The 23,066-nt window shown below is 37.5% G+C and overlaps 1 protein-coding gene and 1 pseudogene across 1 annotated transcript in view; both read left to right on the top strand.

The window, feature by feature from the left end:
- Window positions 1–361: 361 nt before the first annotated feature.
- On the top strand, window positions 362–481 carry LOC148368017 (U2 spliceosomal RNA; annotated as a pseudogene).
- Window positions 482–4,474: 3,993 nt separating this feature from the next.
- Window positions 4,475–23,066, top strand: part of LOC148368016 (uncharacterized) — a 30,211-nt gene continuing 11,619 nt past the window's right edge. Inside the window, exon 1 of the mRNA XM_088334733.1 lies at window positions 4,475–4,639. The gene's annotated coding sequence lies outside the window, so the exon portion shown is untranslated. The remainder of the gene's footprint in view (window positions 4,640–23,066) is intronic.

Raw genomic sequence — 23,066 nt, 5'->3', positions numbered from 1 at the left:
AACGAGATGGATAACCTTGGCCCTAGTATTTACATGTAGATTGTCTCTGGAGCCTTTTCAACATCATCAACTATTTTTAAAATGACCAAGATGTCATGTGATGAGAACTAGAATTAGAACATCCAGCGATATATCCACGTATGTTTACTTGTCTACTGTTATCGGTAGTGTTGTGAATAACCATGTTTAAATAAACGGGGTCATCTAACTGCCATTACAATGCCGTTACCATTACTCAGGGTTGGGTAGGGATCCTTTAACTTGATTACTTTCAATTATATTATATATATACCACAGCCATATCCCCCTAGTGGGAAGTGGCTGTTGTTTTTGGACTGTGGCTTTGATGCTATGTAAGTCCTTAGCTTGGCCTTTGCCATGATCTTTGATTTTTGCAATCCGGAGATGGAATAAGAGCTTGCTCTGTCCACTCCACGCATCGGCCCGGTATTGCAGTACCTCCGGGAACGGTGCATTCGCAATGATCGCAGCAAGGCTTTAGGGCTAGGACCTTAGCTTGGCCTTTTGGCTGAGAGTAAGTGTCCCGGCTCCTAGGCTTTGTAGCGTATTATGAACTGACCGATAACGGATAATGGATAATGAATAACGAAGATAGAACAATAACCCTTAAAAACCCCAAAACCCCATAGTCATTTCTGTCTCTTTTTGGGAGATTGATTCAGAGGAGGGGATTCCCAGCCCCCTCGCTCAACCCAACTGAGGTGTTGGGAGTCATTAGGTAACCAAACCCCCCAATTCCAACCCCTAATGCTGAACGCCAAGCAGGGAGGCAACGGGTACCAATGTTTTAAATCTTAGGTATGACTCGGCCGAGGCTTGAACCACAACCTCCCAGTCTCGGGGCGGGCGCCATACCCCCAAGGCCACCGAGCTGGTTACTTTCAATTACTTTTGGATTACTCCAATACCAAATATGCTAATGAAAGACACAAGAAACTAAATATGAATAAAATTATGACTCACAACACGTGGTAAGCTTTCTCTCCTGGCTTTGATCTCTTTGATCTCAGGCAAAACTAACATAAAATGCGACAGAAACAAAATGAAAATTAATCCAAACAGCTTTCCAACATCATTTTTGACGTTCCATGTATTCCGTTATTCCCCAAGCCTGCACAAAATTTTGTAATTTTGACAACTTTTTTTTTAAGTAACGGAAAGGTTACTTGTCCTGGTAACTAGTCACTTCTACTAATGAGAAAATCAGTTACTGACTCAGTTGCTTCTTGGAAAAAAAAGTGAGTAACTATAGATAATTTTTTTAAAAAAAGTAACGTGCTAACACTGGTTTTAATTGGGAATAAAGCATGGACAGTTTGAAAAGCAATAGAAAATATTTATTCTCAGCCTCCAATGCAGACAACTCATTATTAACTGGAAAAATAGTAGCTCGAAATCCTATTTTAAAATCATAATTTCAGACTTGGGCAGCTTGACGGATTAGTGGTTAGTACTTGGCCCTTATTTTCTGAGGTCTGGGGTTCAAAATTCTAACTGGTGCTTGCGTGGGTTTCCTCCGGGCACTCCGGTTTCCCCCACATTCCAAAAATATGCATGTCGGGTTAATTGGCCGGTTCAAATTGTCCCTAGGTGTGATGAGCGAGTGAGTTGTCTGTCTTTGTGTGCCCTGCGACTGACTGGCAACCAGTTCAGGATGTCCCCTGCCCACTGCCCGAAGATGGCTGGAATGGGCTCCAGCACCCCCGTGACCCTACTGAGGATATGCAGTGCAGATGATGGATGTATGGATAGTTAAAATGGGAAGACAGAATTTATTTTAAGACAACAGTATTGCCTCAGTATTGCTAATAGTATGCTAATATTATTTGGATTGATCAACCCACCTTTAGTAATGACTTCACATTATTAGGTGAGAAGCTAAACAATAAAGTGAATGAAGAACTGGAGTATAATATGAATAGAATACTGTTCTTGACTCTCGGGTCGGAAATGTAACATTTTTATATCAAATTCCGATGTCCATCTTGGTAAACACCCTGACAGACCACCAAGATATGCCAGACAAACTGCAAAAAATCTGGACAACAATTTGCCATCAAACTCTTGAAATAAAATATTGACCTTTGCCATAAGTTAAAAATCAAATAAAGGGACACTAACTTCATCAGACTGCGCTATGCTGTACTTGAGGCCTCTTAATTAAAGTTAAAAATTGTGTGTTAGTGCTCTCTAGTGTCGAAACTGTTTTTCTACACCATCATTTCGCAGATAAATGCAGTAATTAATAGATAACAAAATGCTTTATTTTGCAATTGGATTGTTTTCGTCTAAGTTGTAAGTATTATAGGTTAGCTGTCTTTTCGCACAAATGTGGTTGGATGTAGGACTTTAAAAGTGAACACCAACCGTCAATAATACGTAAAATGCTTTATTGAACAAAATAAAACATTAAACGATCTTGAACATCATGATAAAACTATATGTACTACAGTAGATAAACTGCTGGGGTTATGTAATTGGTTTGGTAAAATAAAACAAAAGCAAAACAAAAATTTACAATGAAACACCCAACTCTCAACTGTAAGATTCAATGGAAAAAAAAACACACATTTTGACTATTTTTAACCACATCCAGGTTCTTCGGGAGAATTGATATCATCATTCCAAAAACAAAACGTGTCAACTTTGCATACGAATACTGTACCATTACATTTTGTTTTCAAGTTGAAAAGCAAAACGTGACGTCACATTCGGATTGTCAATGCTGAAACTACGTAATATGGAGGCCAGGTGTGCCACAAGACAATTAATTAGATGAACATTCAATTAATAAAAACGTACTTTAAACAAACAATAAATCAATAAAAACGGCCTCTTGTAAATAAAAGGCCTTTAGGAAAACATTTGATTTAAAATGTTATCATAATTAAATTATACATAATTGTCATGGTTCTATTTATATTAAGTTCCTTGTTTTTTCAAAACAATTTTTTTTCCCAATGCCCTTCTGTATTTCCAAACGCTTTTTTTAATGTTGGTTTGCCACATGACGTTTTGACCGATCGCATATTAAATCATTGCTTTTTTTTCAAGTTGACTCTAGCTGTCAATCAAAGTTGGTGGGTGGGAGCTTGGGCTTGATCCATAAAATAAATTATTTTTCCTGGACATTGGTCATGCCTGTCCTGCCCCTGTAGGTAGAGAACTCTACAAATTACAGAACCAGTGCAATCAGAAGTGAACAAAAATGCATTACTTTGGCTGTGTTTCTGTGACTTTAGCAGATAAAATGGAAAACCTGCCATGGGATAATATTTTTCCAAAACTGTTTTATGTATTGCTCTGGATAATTGTTGCTATTGTAAATGCCCAAATCGATTACTACATTATACATACTTTATAAATAATCGAGTGCCCTCTGCATGTAGAATATATGCACTGGTCATGCACAGTTTGAGATTCCTCGTAAAGCACACAGATTTTGGGTGCTGCCTGGCACCAAAGTTTAAAAATTGTCAGCATATTTGGTGTGCCACTTACAACTATCCGGGGGAGAGTTGCAGAAGACGGTTCACGGTCAGTTGCTAATAAATGTTCATGATTTTTGTTGATAAAATGTAATTATTTTTTTCAATTATTTTTTAAATTAATAAGGCAGCACGGCGGCGCAGTGGCTAGCGTGTGTGCGGCACAGTTCTGAGGTCATAAGATCAAACCTCCTGTGTGGAGTTTGCATGTTTTTCCCGTGCTTCCCTAGGTTTCCTCTGGGCACTCCGGTTTCCTCCCACATTCCAAAAACATGCATGTCTCCCACATTCCAAAAACATGCATGTCAGGTTAGTTGTCCCTAGGTGTGAATGTGCGAGTGAATTGTCTGTCTCTGTGTGGCAACCAGTTCAGGGTGTCCCCTGCCCACTGCCCGAAAATAGCTGGGATAGGCTCCGGCACCCTCGCGACCCTACTGAGGATAAGCGGTGCAGATAATGGATGGATGGATATTATGTTATTAATGTATTATTATCAATAAAGCAAAAGTACGCTAATGTCATGAGACTGCAGTATATTTGAGGAATCTTAGTTGATTTGTAAACATTGTGTGATAGTGCTCTGTGGTGTTTAAATTGTTTGTCCACATCATCATTTCGCAGATGAATGCAGTAAAAAAATGTAATACGGAGTAAAAAAAAAATGTAAGAGGAGTAATGCCGCCATCTTGTGGACTTTCTCGACGCGGCCAAAGTGACGTCACATTGAAAGAAAATCGTCACAAATGTGGCACTGGCTTTTTCTACCTTAACTTGGACTCTTTATTTTAATTATGCTCTAATAAAGACATACTGTATCACACGTTTTTGATTTACTATTATGAATGTGTTGTATGAGCCATCATTCAAATGGTAGGATCATGTTCACGATTAAAACGTGATCGAAAAACAATGACGTTTAGTGCATGTTGTTAATTGTCATTAAAAATAAAAAAGGAGGAAGCTGTTGTTTATTCACCGCGTCATCTCCTCTGCCCTCCTTCTTCTCCTCCCCTTCCTCCCTCCTGCTTCACACAACGGCCGCCGTCCTTCACTCCGATCGCTTCTTCTTTCGTCCCAGCTCACAACGCACCGCCTGTCTCGTCGCCACCATAAACCCGTTTTGGAACCAGGTGAGAAGTGGCGTTTACACGTTATAGGAACGCGGAAACGAATCCCTCGTTTGAAAAATGTTTGCGCGAACCGCTTCAAACGCAACTTGCTTCGATTTCGCGCTCGAGGGCTGACCACCACTTCTCTTCCGTAGTTCGTTACCTTTAATCTTTTGTAGCGAGCAGTGTAGCTTAGCTACAATGGCTAAAATGCCGTTTTGATCGCGCTGTTGTTGTTCTATGTGTTTCCGTGTTTGCCATACGAGGGACGAGAGTAGAGCTGTATAGCCGCATGCTGGAGCAGAAGCCGGGGCTACAAGGCCACATTAGCCCTACCATGCCCATCCCTTCTCCTTAACACGGGGATGCCTCATGCAAGGCCCAATCTTCTAACTTTATCGCTGTGGTTGCTATTGTAGTGTGTGGGATGGCTGATTTTATTTAAAATGGTGCTAACATGATGTAAGGGACACTGAGGGGGGGGGGGGGTGGTGCCAGTCACAATCGTGCACTTGACATTGTTCTATTATGCTACGAGCCTGTGGCAGGCAGTAAATGCTAAAACATAGTCCTAGGAAGTAACAGCCAGTGTTGGGCACGTTTTTTTTAAAGTAATTTGTTACTTTTTGGAGAAGTGGGGAGTAACTTGAGTTAGAAACTGATTAACTCTAAAGAAAAATTCACTGGTTTTGGGAAAGTAACTATCTCTGTAACTTTAAAAATAAGTTGTTGCATGTCGAAGAATTTGAAACGGTAACGTCTTTGACCAGAGTTTTCTTGTAGAGATTGTTTTTCTGATTATTTTAGGGAACCGGCTTTGTCGACTCGGCTCTCTAAAAGATACGTCTTTTTCAGGTCTCAAACGGTTTTTTAGGTATTTTTTTTTGCTTTTTGTTCCCTACGTTTCCAATCATTATTCGACATAATACATGGAATGACTTATAAAAAGAAAAATAAAGAAACCAAGGCAAAAATGGAAAACAAACAAAAAAAAGATAAAAGAAGATAAAAGAATAATCTTTACATTTTTATTTCAACACCTTAACGCTGAAAATACAGGAAATGTAATTGAAATATGTATACATTTACAGAAAAGATTAAATCCAAAACGACTTGAACCTTTTTTCCTTCCTTGAAGTCAACATCACAGAGGCCAACTGAAAATGCATATTGACCAATCACAAGATAAACTAGGCGTCCCAGAGAGAATCAGCTGTTGATTTGTGGGAAGTCGGTTGTTTTGTTCGCAAAGACACGAGTCGTTTGTCGTACCATTGAGGGGACTGTCAAATATAGGGATCACATTTTTCGTGACTCAGCCCACACTCGCCTTTTCTTTCTGCGCATAATCGCTAAATAACTATTTGTTCTCTCTACTTTAAATGATGACATGATGCGAAAATATGTGACATAAACAACCCTGAGGTGAGCAGAAAACCTTTTAGGTTTGCAGGCCACGTTAACGTTTTGCAGCAAAAGTAACGCACAGCTTTTGACCGTCGGTAACTAACGCTGTTACGCTCTAAACTTTTCAGAAAGCGCATCAGATTTGGCAAGCTGAAAATGTAATAATTTCACCCTCCGGGAAAGGTTTGCAGTCAGTGTCGCAACCTCATAGCATGCCTTTGATGTGTTTTCATTTGATTCGCAGTCTCTTGACTAAGTGCGACAGTGCTGATAAAAGAGCTTCCAGTTGCTTCACGTTTTCACATCGTTTGTTTCCAGTTAACTTTTTGTAGTCAGCATGTTTCGTCTGGCAGCGCCTCTTGATAACGTATTTATTGAAAACAGCCACAGTCTCTTGGCAAATGAAGCAGACGCATCTTTCGGACTTCGGTGAAAAATGTCAGAATTCCTACTTTTGAACTTTCTATGTTTTATTTATAGTCGCAATTTTTCACAGAAGGCCAAGGTGGCCAAAGGGCTACTGCATCAGCTGATGAAATGGTGAATTTCCTTGTTTTGGTCCAAATTGATTTTTTTACTGCGGTCAACATTACTGGCGGACCTCTTATTAATTTTATGAACTAGGCTGTGAGCCAGTAATAAACTTATCACGGGTCATGACTGGCCCCTGGACCGGACTTTGGACAAGCCTATCTTACCAACAGTTGTATTAAGGCTGCAACTAACGACTTGTCGGCTTTATTGAAAAGATGTTTTGAATAATCAGATAAGTATTATTTATTTTTCTTAAATTTACTATGAAGCTGAATTAATTGTGTGGAAAATGATGATAAACGCCAGAAAAATCGGAAGAACGAAAAATGCATCTTTAATTGAACATACGCCATATTCTAACCAAAAATAAATACAAAGGCACTATATAAATCAAATTTGAAGTTTTAAAACTCAAATGTTTAGGAACGGGCAAAAAATAATACATTAAAATCAACATGTGTTGTATTCCTTTAACCCCTTAACGTTCTGATGGCTCGGTGGCAGGCTGTCAGACTGTTGATTAAAAAAAGACGTGATTTCACAGTTTGACCAGTCACTGAAATACATCATGTCACATATCATTGGAAAGTTTAAACCTGTAAGATTCAAGATATGAGGCTTCCAAAATATACTCATCACAGCAATATCACAATTAGTCTGAAACAAGATACTTGTAAACTATTAAATCCGCATAGCTCACCAATTATGTCCCCCGTTAGTCAGGTGATGAAATTATTGTCTGCAAATATGGACTCGTTACATTAAGGACTGTACAGTGAATACAACCGTGACAGTAAAATATCTACTCCAAAACACACGATAATGCTGACAGATACAAAAAAATTCACCTAAAAGCATTTCTGCATCTTTGGGCGTTCCTTGTTGTAATCAGTTCGTTTTGCCAAATAATTTCAATTTACAAATAAACGAATCGTAAAATTCTTTCCAATATGGCTGGCAACCTCTGACCTTTTGATTGACTTCACTTTTGGCCAGTAGCAGGATTTTATCACTGTGTACAGACCGCATTAGCCTATAAAACGGACATCGCCTCCTTCAGCTTTGTAACCAAATCAAGTGATGATTGACACATTGGTTAGCCAACAAAATTCTGTTAAGAGTGACATTGCTGTAAGTTAGATTTTGTATTGTGTGCACCTTTTTCCGAGTACAGGACATCGCTGTAGTGCTTCTTTCCGCCGCTACCGGCATCTGGAGCTGTGAGAGGTCACCAAGCATCCACCCGGAAGTAGAAAAAAAATCTTCTTTCTAGTCCGTGTGTAAACATGCAATGCTACGTATACTGAATCTCCAGCACGCTCAGAACTTTGCCGTTTGTATTGTTTAATTCAATTCATTCAATATGGTTAGTTTAAAGAAGAGACGAGCCGTTTCTTTTGAAATTAAATGGGAATCAGAAAGCTTAATGCGGTTGAGAAAATGGTTGGATTGCTCTTTTTTGGCCACTTTATTACCATGGAGGAGTACCTTTTGAAGCTCATCTTCCAAAAGTAAGTTAAACTCTGTTTATAGAGCATATTATTTTATGAAATGTTTATTTTTTAGTACCAAGCAACCCAGGTTACTGATACAAGCCTTAAAAATACAAATTATAGAACTGAAGCAATTTACGAACAAATTCAACTAACGAAAGATCGTCTGGAACCTCTCGTTCATAAGTCGGGCAGCGTGTGTGTGTGTGTTAGGAGAAAAACAAAAAAATTCTGTGTTCCAACTCTGATTACCCAATGTTGGTAGTACTTGTAATTGTTATTTTAGTTTGGGACAAAACTTCAGTCCATGACCTTTTTCAAAAGAGACTAAAACCGTCCATATTCTCCAAATGGTTCAAAAAGAGCATTCAATTTACTTTTGGTACAACTTGGATCTGGATTTTAGGCGAATATTAAAGGGCTGTTAAGGGGTTACACCAGGGAATGGAAACCCTTATGACCCAAAGAGCCATGCTAGGAAAATATTTAGTTTTTTTTGAGAAAGTCATACCATGTATTTTAAGCAAAACCCATTCTACAGACAAAAGCTATTTTTTTAGCATATTTTATTTCTGTGACGTTATATTATTTAAATTTATGAAATATTGGCTCCAGAACATGTGGCCCATATCAACAAATTATACTCCTTTAAACTTGTCTCCCTTCCAAAATTACTGTATCATTGAGGCTCATTTTGACCTTCTTTTCTTTAATTAATAATGGTTTCAAAACGAAGTGCAAGGGCCAGACTTTAGGCATTTCTCTTCTCTAAAAATGATCATCAATTTGTAGACCGTTTTCTTTTTCCTACGCCACCCTCAATCCAGTACAGGACACGGCATACAATGGTTTAATATTAGATATTAAAAATCACTCTCCTTAATATGGGGCACGTCAGGCATGTCCAAAGTATTGCCCGTGATCACTTTTTTACTGGCCTACAGCCTCTGTCATAAAATGTGTGGTTTGCCAATAATGTTGAATGCAGTCTGAAAAATATTCGTACAAAAAAAACATTATTTCACAAGATGGCAGTAACCCCTCAGCCACCTTGCCTTTGGTTTTCTGTGACAATTTGAGCTGACCCCATGGCAACCAAAAATAAAAAAAGGAAAGTTGAGGGCCGCCGTTTCCAGTTTTAAATCGAATTGAAAAATACTTCTAAATTCCAGCATACATTCAGTTCACTACTCTGTGTATGGTTGCAGCCCACCAGAGTTGTTATCATCGCATGCCTTTAGACGAACTAGTGGTGTTGCTTATTGACACCAAAATAATTAATAAAACTTGCTTTAACTACTCTGATTTAGTATGTTAGTTTGCTTACAGATCTAATGATGGCATGATAATCGAGGTCCAGCGTTGATAAGTGTTTTAAAAAAAAAACCCTAACAAAATGATTTTAATGCCTGTAACGGAGACATCCAGATTGATAAAAAATTCTACTCAAAAGCAACGAATCCATAAAATCGATCAAAATCGATTATTAAAAGTGTTTGAAACTAATTACCTCGTCAACGTTAAATCAATGCAATTAAGTTCTTTGGATGTCGTTGTAGGGTTGTAGTACCACTTTGATCTGGCAGAGGGTGCTATGAGACTGTTTTTCTAAAAGTATCCTACATTTTTAAATCAGATTTTTCTTGAACATTGCATCATTTTAAAACAAGCTGGCATAAAAGTCAAACAATACAAAGATAACAATTTGTCAAGGGAAAAGAAAAAGCTGTAAAAATAGGGAGAGAAAATACGAAGATAAAATTAATAAGGTAAAAAGTAAAATGAAAACGAAATGATTAACTCAACACAAGGGGCAGATTCCTAAGCATGTTATATCATTTTCACATTGGGAATGTTTATCATATTTGAAGATTTGACCCAAACCCAAAATTCGTTAACATCATTTTGAAAAGTAGGCTTACGTTTTTGATATTTTTTGGTGGATACAAATTTTGCTACACATGATATCTAAATTGTTGCTTCTTTATTTTTGGTTTGTATATTAAGTCTAAATGTAATATGATTTTTGGATGAGGTGGTAGGGAGAGAGTATTTTTGTTAAGATACCCGACAAACACTTGGATTTTTAAAAAATGTATTATACTATAGAATATTCTGTTGTTTTGTGCACTTTTTTTCTATCCGTCCAAACTTCAATATTTTCATATAGGAAGAAAATAAAAAATGTGTTTTTAAAAATCCGATTAATCGATTAAATTATATGATTAATCAACCCATATATTGTTTATTAAAAAATCGTTATTTGCGGCCCTACAAAACTGAAGCTTTGATTGCAGGTTTTTCATATTTCCAACTAGCATGTTCTCGGGATGTCACCATGCTAAGAGGTTTAGAATAGCTGATGGTGGTGTCAGCACATTGCAGTGTGCTGCTCTGCTGCAGGCTGGGTTAAAAAAAAAAAGCTTAGAAGCCTAATTGCCGGGTCTCTGTTGTTCCAACCCTTGTCGAGCACCCTCTGCTATTTAATGAGTAAGGGAAAGCCTTACAGGGAAATGAAGGATACAACATGTAGTAACAGAAAATATCACTTAACCATGGACCCAGCCCCCTTTTACATCTCTCCTCAACAGTCCTGGGCATGTTACTTTAAAAAATAATTATAGTTACTTACTGCTTCTTCCAAAAAGTAACTGAATTACTTTATGGTGAAAGTAACTGGTTACCAGAGAAAGTAACTATTTCTGTGACTTTAAAAATAAGTTGTATGTCAAAGAATTTGAAATTTTCTCAGCAGCATCCGAGTCCTCTGAATAGAGAACAGGCTGGTTGATGTGTTATGGAACATTGTAATATTTATTGCACCGGACCAGCAACAAATTTAACATCGGTAAACCATATAATCAGATAACGGTTACAATGGCAGAAAGAATCATTTGTTAGATTACCCCCGTTAATTTTCTGATTAATTGTAGATAGGTGATATATTAAATGAACATTAAATGAACGAGCACAGTGTGAGTAAACCAAAAGAGGAATCGTTAGCCATTTTTCAACCGAGCAAATATTTTTTCTCTGATTAATAGTAAATGGACTTTACAAACACCATGTGACTTTAAATCAAAACAAGAAACTAGCCATCTTGTAGACCTGAAAGAAACTACAGGGTTCGTATGGGTGATTGAAATATTTGGAAATGCTTGAATATAAATGTTGTGTTTTCAAGGTCAGGAAAATGCTTGTATTTTTGGTGTAGAGCTTGAAAATGTGAATAGGCTTGAAATTGTTGCCATTGCCATGTTTCTTGGCAATCTAACTCTATAGACCAGTGTTTTTCAACCGTTTTTGAATCAATCTACACTTTTATTCATAAAAAAGTTCCGAGGCACACCGTCAAAAATGTTTGTAAATGAAGTTATGTCAAATATTCCACTTTACTAACTCATGAACTGATAATTAGTATATAAAAAACAGAAAATAACACTTAAAAAAGAATGATGTGCTTTGTTTTTATTTTTTTACAGTGCAATCTTAAACCGATTTGTTAAACAAATTAAGTGATTAAATGTACTATGCTACCTCATGAGCAGATTAGTACATAAAAAGTATATAAAAATCTACTGCCACCTACTGATATGGATGACTATTGCAGTTCCTCGTCTGAAGATAGCAAAAATACTGAATAATGGCCTGATTTTTTTGAAAGATAAAATTGGGCAAATTCCACCAGCACACTAGACAAGGTCTCACGGAACACTAGTGTGCCCCGGCACACTGGTTGAAAAACGACGCAATAAATGAAGGTAATTGTTTTTAAAGTGTGTGAAAACGTTGCCGTCATGATTGCTTTGGTGGCCTATCATTATGGCTCCTTAGATTTCTTCTTAATGATATAAATTATAAAAATACTTTATGAACCAGATTATTCAGTTAATAGTAATACTGTGTGTTTTGTAGGGATCTATGAAAAACACACAAAATATAAATTAAAATATTCACTGTTCTACCAAAAAGTTGTTAAATACAAAACAAATGAGCTTTTTACAAACTAGCCAGATCTAAAGCTGAACAACACAAAATCCCTGTAAATGCAAGACAATGAAATCAATAAGTAAAAAATGAACGCCTCAATGTTATGAATAAATGCGAAAAATAACTATTTACAAGTCTATTTTAACCAATTTAGACACATCCTCTTAAGTTGCACACACACAAAATACATTCAAATAAGTAAAACAAGATTGAATGCACTCTACTTTAAAGCCATCAATGTCATTAAGACGACTCCAAATTTGGCTGATTTTTCTGCTTTATATAATTTAATTATTTTTTTGTCCTCTGTATTGAACTCCATTATTACTTAACACCTCTAGAGCCCCCCTTTACATGTTTGTTAACAAGGTTGACGTAGCCAAGCTGCGCATGCCTTGTAGAGGCAGAATTCATGTCATTTTATAGTAGCCCATTGACATAAAAATATTTTTGTTTTTGATGGGAACTGCTCAAAATAGCACAAAGTATGTGCTAGCAGTATGATAGCGACTTTGTTTTAATCATCAAAGTCAACATAAATAAGTTGTTTTTATCGGCGCTGGATTTCTTTCTTTAAAGGAACTGGCCTTGAAAGTGCTAAGAGTGCTTGAATTTGTCTAAAGAAAAAAGTATGAACCCTGAAATTACTTGGCAACATCTTGGTTAGCTTTTGCAGTCATCTAAAACATTCCTTGAATTATTCCTCCTAAAGTTTGTAATTCTGAGTTCTTAATTCTTTCACCACTTGTATTTTTATATAGCATGAAGTGTCTTGATTAGAATGTTCAGTGACAAAACGTCATCAGTCTTTTTACTCACCGGTTCACTCTCCTAACTTGGCCCACTTTGTGCCCTGTTCAGTGTAATTTTAGATTTAGTGTGCGCATGGGTTTGAAAGAATGAATTGTGTCATGATGTTATACCCCACATGCCCATTCCATCCCACATTTCTGTCAATCTTTTTGGAAAATTGTCAGCAAGGGCATGTTGAGTTGTGGCCACTTTGTTTTTACTGACAAATACTTTGCCACAAGCAAACTTTGAAAGTTGAGCTATTGAAAATGAATGTTTAAATGACAAATTGGTGCATCAACTTCTGCTGAAAAGCTTATTTTTCAGCAGATTTTATTTCTTTGTGTGACGTTAGATGATTTGATAAAATGTATAAAATAATAATAATAATAATGCCAGAGTCTGTGTCCCAAATTGACAAATGTATCACTATAAACTTGGCACCGTCCTACAGTTACTTAAGATCACTGTGGCTCGATGAATAAAGTATCTATCTATCTATCTCATTGTGACCTTTTTTTCCGTAAGTAAGGGTCTCAAAACAAGGTTCAAGCAGATTTCTTCTGTAAATATGTCACATTAAAATGCAAACGAAAAGTTTATGGATGCATTTCCCCTGTGTAAGAGACAGGGGAGCGTGCTGTGTTGCATAGCTACGCCCAACCAATCAAATTGTTATGTGTGCTTGGCTAGCGTTTTTGATTTTTATAATGAAGTGTCCCAACAGTGAACATACATTATGTTATGATCTTCCATACAAAGGATTCTTAAGCAATATACAGCCAAAACGGGGTCTGTTGTTGTGACACTTTGACTATAAACTGTAGGTCAGGGGTCGGGAACCTTTTTGACTCAAAGAGCCATAAAAGCAAAAAATATTAATTTTATTTTGGGAAAGAGCCACACCATATATTATGAGACAAATTTACTAAATTGCTAAACCCGCGCCCCAGACAAAAGCTTAGTCTTCAGCACATTTATTTTTGATGATTTGATAAAAATTATGAAAAGAGAATAATGCCAGAGCCCCTGTCCCAAATTCAACAAACAGACCACTTTAAACTTGTCTCTTTCTTGCAATTACTCAAGATCGGTTAAACTCCTTTTGACCCTTTTTTTCATACATATTGGTTTCAAAACCAGATGCAAGCATTTATTTTGTAAAAACGTCACAACATTCTGAGAATAGGGAGCCTTATGTGCTTACCTTTGGCGAGAGATGGGAGGGAATGCTTGTACTTTTTGCATAGCTCCACCCATCCATCCCACTCACCCAATCAAATGACTAAGTTCTCTTCCGGTGTTTTGGCGTATTTACAGTTCTGTGGATTCATCATAAAGTATCTGAACACTGAACACAGATTATATAGTGAACTTTTAAATAAAGGATTCTTTAGCGTTGTACAGCCAAAACGAGTTTTTTTCCCCCTTTTTTTGTGTGACACCTTGACTGTAAATTGTAGTGAAAAACGTGTCCTATATATACTGCGAAGTGTTTCCCTTACATTTAGCTTTGGTTTGGCTTTACGTGTACCTGAATCGGATAGACTATCCTGGTTTTAAACAAGATGGAGAAATTTTGCATGCAATCAAATTGGTCTCTGAGGCACAGATACTCATAGAAAGAGCCATATATGGCTCGCGAGCCATAGGTTCCAAACCCCTGCTGTAGGTAAAACTGTGCCCTTTATATTTTGGAACAAACAGTAAACACGATAAGAGTTGCTTTGCTATGAAAGTCAACCTTTATTGTCAATTCTGCTGCATAAACAGACAATTGAAATTTCGCTACTCTCGCACCAAACCTGAAATTTAACTTAATTCGGACGCTTCAGAATAATTTGTACGAATGGCATTTTATCACCGACCCACATGTACTCATGAAAAAAAATCATATGTTCCCAACCCTGGGTCTGTTTTTTTTTTTAATTCTGTGCCTCCTGTTTTGTAGCAGATTACGTTTTGTAGCCGGAAAATAAAGCATTGCAGCAATTGGGGGGTTCTTTGAAGCGCAATTCTGCTGTGTGCAGTGAAATGGTTGCTTGATGTGTGTAACTTCCTCAAAATGACTTACTTTACTTGTCACTTAAACGTTGTCTCCCTGCTAAACTGATATTGATATCTTGGTACTATCCACTGAATAAAATACTGAAATGGTGAAGTTGGTTCTTTAACACAAAACTTTAGGTGAAGCATTTGTAATGTGTAGATTATTATTCATAATCCTACAAAGGGAAGTTGTTATTAAAAGACATAGTGTATTTTATTTTACCACCTAGATGTCATATTGTGTAGTACAAATCACAAGGAAGAAGGAGGGACGGGTGGATAATGGACACAGACAGGAGTCCTTCGATTTGACATAGTTGTGATGTTTTTCTGCAGACCAGTCTTTTGTGTCCAAAACTACTCATGGCTTTGAAACCCCCTTAGCGCACTTTGATGATAGCGTAGTAACATCCAGGCCCGACCCGAACGTAATGATTGATGTTGCCGGCCCGATGCGGGCCGAACTTCGGGTCTGGTTTGGATTTGGGCTTAAGCTCTCACCACTGTAATTACTTGATGGCTTCTTCCAAAAGCGATAAAAAATTTGAAAATCCGGTACAATCTCCTATTAACATTGTGGAGGGACAGCATTTTTAATTGTTTTTTAACTCCTGGATGAAGGCTTACAGCATTGGGTTAGGAACATAAGGCCTGCGAGCCGAGATTTGGGTCTTTTCATGAGCCCATATGGATCAGGAGTAAAATTCTGGTTGTGTATTTCTTCCATAGTGTATTGATGCTGAAAAGAGCCGGGTTGAGTTTGGTGCCTTCATAGCTGATGTAATGCTAGTTATAAGTATCTGTTAGTCCAGTATATAACGAACACTGTTCCAACTACAGTTTACAGAGTGTCACCCATGTTTTGGCTGTATGTTGTAAAGGCTTCCTTTATATGGAAGCTCATTAATCGATGTATAATCACTATTCAAACATTTATGATGACAGCGCCGTCTGCACCGAAGGTAAAAATGCCAGTGTCCTTGTTTGATGTACTATGAGACATTTTTTACAAAAGAACTTTGCTTGCACCTGGTTTTGAAACCATTATTTATGAAAAAAGATGAAGGCTAAAATCAGTCACACTGATCTTGAGTAACTGCGGCAGGGAGACAAGTTTAAAGTGGTATATATTGTTGAAATGGGATACAGGCTCAGGGTTTTTTTTTTTTTTTTCATAAAATTTATCAAATCATCTAACATCTCACAGTGAATGATCTGGCAATTTTGCATATTGTTGTCTCAAAGTATGGCACGCTCAAAAAATATATATATTTTGTTATTATGGCTCTGTGGAATGGTGGCACGGCAGATGAATGGTCAGCGCGTCCCAACACAGTTCTGCGCTCACAGGTTCAAATCCAGCTACCAACTTTCCTGTGCGGAGTCTGCATGTTCTCCCCGTGCTTGTGAGGGTTTCCTCCAGGGACTCTGGTTTCCTCCCACATTCAAAAATTGTCCCTAGGTGTGAATGATTGAGTAAGTTGTCTGTCTCTGCGTGCCCTGCTACTGGCTTGCAAACAGTTCAGGGTGTCTCTTGCCCACTCCACGAAGATAGGTGGGAATGGGCTCCAGCACCCCCGCGACACCTCTGAGGATAACGATGCAGATATCGGATAGATGGCTCTTTAGGTCAAAAAGGTTCCTGACCCCTGGCTTACAGATTTTCATTTGTGCTCATAGTATGGTAGTCCAGTTGTTGATGGTGTATTTTTTTTTTTAATCTTTTTTCCTTTTTTTCCAAATCTGTCAATACTCATGATATCCGTTATACGTGTCTGAAAAAATGGAAATAAAGGGCGCGCCAGATCTCTTGGTGACAAGTTACACACGTTTCATTGAAAGAATGCCCAAACCAACATTGCTTTCTTCCTTCACTGCCGCCATGTTGTTGTGAGGCTTTGTGCTTTTTTTTTTCTCACTGTCTTCCCCTTCCACTCTTTCCCTCCCCATCCCCCTGTTCTCTCTCCCTCTCTTTCGTTTCTCTCTTTCGCTCCATTTCCATCACCCTTCTCTCCCGCTCTGCACTCCCTCTATCTCCCTAAACCCCCTCTTCCCTTTTGATTTTTCTCCCCTTTCCTCGCCATTTTCCCTTCCCCCACTGCCGTCTCTCTCTTTCTCTCCCCCTCCCAACGTTGCTCTCTTTATCTCCTCCCCCTACAATCCCTCTTTCATTCCGTGCAATCATCTGTTCTCTTCCCATACTTCCGCTTTTTTGCCTCCATTTTGTCCTCTTCTGCCTTCTTCTGTTCTCTTTTCATTCTATGGTCTCTATCCATTTTTTTGTCACTGCAACGTGCAACTTTTAAACTTTGACAATTGCAAAAACTGATATATTCATACTTGTGCATGTCAGTTTACACAAGAGCCAGAAGTCTCCAACCTTTTTGAAGGGCACCCAGTTTTTAAAACATCAAATTATGTTATTTCCATGTTGTTACTATGTTATTAGCAGGTTAGTTATTGGAATCGGGATTAAATAGAATTGGGACCATTATTGGATTTTTCAGACAAGTATTTCAATTTCGATGAATTTTCCATTCTAAAAGAAAAGTGCATATTCTGTGCTAGTTTTTTTTTTTTTCGTGAGAACTTAAATCTCCTGTTTTCCGTGGGTCAAAATGACCTGCCACCGTGTTGTTTAAAAATCTGAAAAATCTATTCGAATTATAATTTATTTATGGTTAAATGTTATGACTTTTTCTAGATTGGTCCCAACAGTAGAAAAATGTTTTTTTTCTCTCTCCACATTTCCATGGAAGCATATTTAAAAAAGTACAAAAATGGTCCTTAGAATGAACATCATACGAGGGTTAATCATATAAAAATGCTTTAACTTTAAAACAACAGCGCCCTTTTTCTTTGGAGCTTTGTCATGGTTGTGGTCTGTTCACACATGGCTAAACCGCAGTGTCTTGCCATGACACAATCGCACTACGTCACATTGCAATATCGATTTGATTTCGGTTAATCGTGTAGCCCTAAAATAGACTCTGTCAACCGCTACAAAAAGTTCATACTACATCCAAACAGCCCACTGTGAAACTTGTTATTGTGCTAGGATTATACATATATTAGGGACATTTATTATTGGCCTTGCGTTTCTAGTGGTAAAATGTAATAGAACTTCCTGCAACTGAAAATTTAAACATATATAATTTTTGCCCAACAACTATATGGGGAGAGACTTGTTTTAAAAATATTTACACACGTTTTACTATATTCACAATTTACTCAATGTTAAAAATCATGTCTCTTGATTAATGCAGAGGCAATATTAGCAATCACAGATATATTTGTGGCTCAGCAAAATACACAATTCAGACCGCATTTCTTCTTTTAAGGGCACTGGAGGAATTGTAAAATTGAAATTAAATCAAAGTCCATAAAAAGTGCTTTAATTTGGCCATTAGTTTCATTTATCACTGATATGCTAAACAATAAAAATCTCCCTTTAGTTTTTACTATTAAATAAGAACATTACCATAAATAAGAATAAGGACGATATGTTTAACTATTTTTAAATGACTTGAGCTTTCTTCACAAGATGATCGCATGTGTAAAACTGCCCAAGGCAACACACTACAAAAAAGGCTATTGCTACCACTTGATTATCCAACTCGCACAAATACTATGTGAACGCAACTTTTGGTATTTTTTTATTTAAATATCTTTAGCAGGTAACCTTCTTTTAATCGACAGTCTGGCTAATTTAATTGCCAAGTGCATCGTCTTACTTTACAAGCATGGTTCCCATGAGCACAGGGTAATCCTAAGAATGAGCTTGTGATCCTGTTCAATAAATAAATAATTTCACCAGTGATTTTAAACTTTGTGTTCCTCAGGAAATGGCAAAAGCGGTCATTTGAAAATGCTGGGTATTCATAGAGATATCCTAATTGTTGTTGAAATGTTGCCATAAGTGTCATCATAACGGACATGACTATCATTTTATTATCATGTTTTTAATGGTAATTTAAGCATTTTTTTCAGCAGTGTTGTAGTTTAATGGGTTTTATCGATTTGTTATTTTTATTGAATTGTTGGTTAGCAAGTATACAAACACACAACTATTTCAGTTTTTACAATAATAATATAGTACTCAAGGTGGCAATCTACGGGGTTTGTATGGGTACTTGAAATCCTTAAAAGGTTGAATTGAAATGCGTTTTCAAAGATTGAAAAGCGCTTGATTTCAGGTTGAAGAGCTTGTAAATGTTTGATATTGTTGCCATGTTTCTAAACAAAAATGACTCAGATACTGCTCTCTGGTGACTTCACTTTGCCATTGCATTTCTTCCCTTGAGATTACCTTTAGAATGGCATTAGTTAGTACGACAGTCTCTATGAAGAGACATCGCCGCCTACGGGCTGAGCTCAAGAGGACATGTGCATGCTAGACCTAAACAGGGCACTACAATGAGTTAGTACAATAATTACAAAGCAATTATAGACATTTATTATGGGCCATTAAAATAAAATAAGATAAGGTTTTCTAGTGGTAAATTGTAATGGTAAGAACTTAATGCAAATGAAAATATTAATACATATTCCTGTCATTTCTACCCAACACTTAAAATCAAGATCCTAAAATCATGTCTTGATAAATACACATGCATAATTAAAATGTTTTTATGTAAATCGCAGATATATATGTGGCTCTGCAAAATACATGATTTACACCGGATTTTTTCTTTGAATGTTTTTGGAAATTTGGCTTTAGAAGTCCTTTAAAAATTGCTTGAATTTGTCCATGAAAAAAACGTGTACAAGCCCTGAACAATAGTAAGTAGCTAAGGTTGACAAAATAAAAACAAACACAACCTGATACAAGCACAACAACAAAAAACGGAACTAAGGCCTACCTTGACATGCCCAAAAAGAGGAAATCAAGTAAATCAACCTGCTGCAGTTACACCTAAACACATTCATGGAACTTTTTTTGCATGGGTTTATTTACATTTAAGGGACAATGTAAATTATTTGACCACTATATGTTGCTTACGGTGAGGGCGTAAAAAGATTATCCACGGCCTGCAATTGGCCCCCAGGCTTGCATGTTAGAGACCCTAAACTCCCCACCCACCAGGGTCACAAAATTCTATGGGAAACACTGGTCACTATAAATACTCACAACAAAACAAAAGTAGCACAGAAAATGCACTTTTCTTTTAAAATCAAAAATCTAATCTACCGTAAATTCCGGACTATAGAGCGCACCTGATTATAAGCCGCACCCACCACATTTTAAGAGGAAAACCGATTTTGTACTTACACAAGCCGCACCTGTATATAAGCCGCATGCGCCCACATTAAGACATGTAACACAATCACAAAATTAGCCCAAACCCGACTTTGAGTGCCGCGATTGCAACTGAATATAAAGTACACAGTCCAAAAACCACAGCCGGTAAAATGAATAGAAAATGATACCGGTACTTAAGGTTTGATGCAGTCCGGGTACCCGATGAAACTAATCCAAGGAAAAAAAGTCTATATTTCCAAAGTTAAGGGTGGGAAAAATATATAACCACTATTGTCCGCCGCGACAACAGGTCTTACTCACCTTTACCCCACTTCCCGTCAGCCCGCGTTTGCTCCGCCCCTCTTTTTTAATTCGCAAAACATGTCAGAATAAGTGTCTCAAATAAATACATTACAAAAATATACAGGTGCAAATACATATTATACATCGGTTACACATATTTACAAAGAAAGACGGTACACCGAGAGAGTTTTCAAAGCTTTAATTATAATAATATAACTTTCATCCCAAACCGTGCGTGTGAAGGGTAGCAAAACGCTATAGCAACACGCTCGCAACACAGTAAACGGGTCTGTTAAGAAAAACATACGGTACTTCTAGAAACCACGGTAAACCGTCCTCATCTTCATCCTTATAACGGACGTCATCAAAGTCGTCTTTCCCAGCATGGGAAAGAGACTTTGTCATATAGACGTCGTCCCACGCTCCCTTATTCAAAAACACGCTAGCAACACGCTCGCAAAGTGAAGTTAACGTACTGGTACAGTAGCTCTGTTTCCTTCTTTATCGGATAGCTCGTCTGCTTTTAGCTTGAAAGCTACGTCATGTGAGTTTCTTTTTGCAATTAGCATGATAAGGATATGTCTACGCCAATTTAATTTGTGCACAAGCTAAGAAGTTGCAGTATTCCTCGGCGCATATATTCCACCGGTCTAAATCTTATCTTTTGTACTCGAGCGCCGCTGGTGGCTGCTAGAAAAATTACATAAATTGGCCGCATCACTGAATAAGCCGCAGGGTTGATGGTTTGGGAAAAAAGTAGCGGCTTATAGGCCGGAATTTACGGTAAATTGTAATACTGGTCTGAAAAATCACAATTAGATTTTTTCCCCGAATCGTGCAGCTCACCCTCAGCAAAATCCACCCCCATTAGGCTTTTAGTACTGATAATTGGTGATTGGTGATCATGAATTAGGTGTGATGGCAGGAGTCTCCTTTTTTCTCTTCTAGCACATCTTGCTTTCCTCCCTTCATCTCCCTGTCTTTTTCCTCTGGTTCATCCTTCATTTGCTCTTCCACTTGCCAGTCGGCTGTAAGCATTCCTCACTCTGCCATTTATCTGCACCCTTCTAACGCTTTCCGCACGGCTTCATGATGGATGCTCACAAATCAGAAGATGCAGCTCGATGTGCATTTGTCAGGCATCATTTTGTACTTTTGGGGGATTTGAAGCACAACAGGCAAGAGTGCTTTAATGTGAGGAGGGGAGGCAGGTTTAAAAAAGTCCCGCCTCCTGTTCGCCACAACATATAAATAGCAAGCGAGCTTCATCCAGCCCGGTACTCACGCTCTCGGGGATGCGATCCTTAAAGCACCTGAAGCCTCACAGAAGAAGGAATGTGGTGAGTTTACAGTGGCTTGTTTTGTCGTAGATTTTTTTCCTGAGGTGCTTTTAAAATTTGCTCCAATTGGTCATCAAGCGGATCTTTTTTTGTCTAAGATTCTTATTCTTAGTCTTTTTTGTTTATCAATCTGCCTCTGCTTCTCACTTCCCTATCTTCCTCATGTTTTCCCTCACTCTCTCTGCCACTCCCTTTTCTCTCCTTTATCTTCCTTGTCTGCTTACTTTCTTTCATCTACATCCATTTTATGTTTTTTTTTTCCTACATGTTTCCGTTTTATTCTAAGCTGCCTTCCGCCCTCATGCAGTTTGCTGATTAGCGGAGCTTGGTGGGTCATCTACAGTAATCTCCATCCACACACACACACACACACACAAAATATTCATATGAAAGATCAGGGATGGTCCTTCATTTGGAAGATTGGTTGTTGTATATACTGAAACGGGTACATGTACAGTATATACACTATACAGACGGCATGCTGCATGTAGTCGAATGGGTTAACTAAGCGTACTACAAGGTTCCTGAAGATCCTTAGTATTATAGCAAAGTAGTCAAAGCCACTGAATTTATTATTCTTACGGGTTTCCACAGATCCTTAAAAAGTCTTAAAAGGCATTTGATTCATTATTTTAAAACTAAATTGGCATTAAAATGTCTCCAAGTTTCAAAAGTCTTAAAAATGTGAACACATTAAAATAAGATTTAGATTTTTTTTAACTAAAAAGATTTGGTACAGTTATCAATTCTTTTTTTTAACTTTGGTGGCAACATGGCATGACCACAATAACAGAACTATTAAAATCTTATGTGGTTTCAGTCGGGCCTTTCAGAGCAGACTCATGTTTTAGGATTACCCACATTACACAGCTTGTTGGGACAAAGAGGTTTACTTTGGACCATGGGAGAAGTGTCCATTTAATGAGAAGCGGCTGTCCGATGAACGTTTTTTGCTATGGCTAAAAGCTGCGCTATGTTATGTATACAAGGCAAAATGTATTGTGTGCAAGAAATATTTTTATTTATTTATTTGTTATTTATTTTTTGGGGTTTTGAGTTTTCTGTTGTTGTTGAGTTGGTCTTAATTTTCATTTCAAAATGCATTAAAAATGTCTTAAAACGTCTTGAATTTAACATGCCTTAAGCTCTAGGAACTCTACTAGCAGGATCATTTTAGTCCTTGAATATTTATTGTTGAGGATTTTTTTTTTGCTTTCAATAACAATGTGTTAAAAGGTAGTGTCCATCATGTCAAAATATTCTACTTGCAGATGCAATTTTCTGGCAGAAATCATCAT

The sequence above is a fragment of the Urocampus carinirostris genome, chromosome 4 (genome assembly GCF_059441175.1).
Source record: "Urocampus carinirostris isolate Australia breed hairy pipefish chromosome 4, RoL_Ucar_1.0, whole genome shotgun sequence".
NCBI classification, from domain to species: Eukaryota; Metazoa; Chordata; class Actinopteri; order Syngnathiformes; family Syngnathidae; genus Urocampus; species Urocampus carinirostris.
Note: the sequence above shows the minus strand (reverse complement) of the source record. Positions and strands in the feature narration are given on the sequence as shown.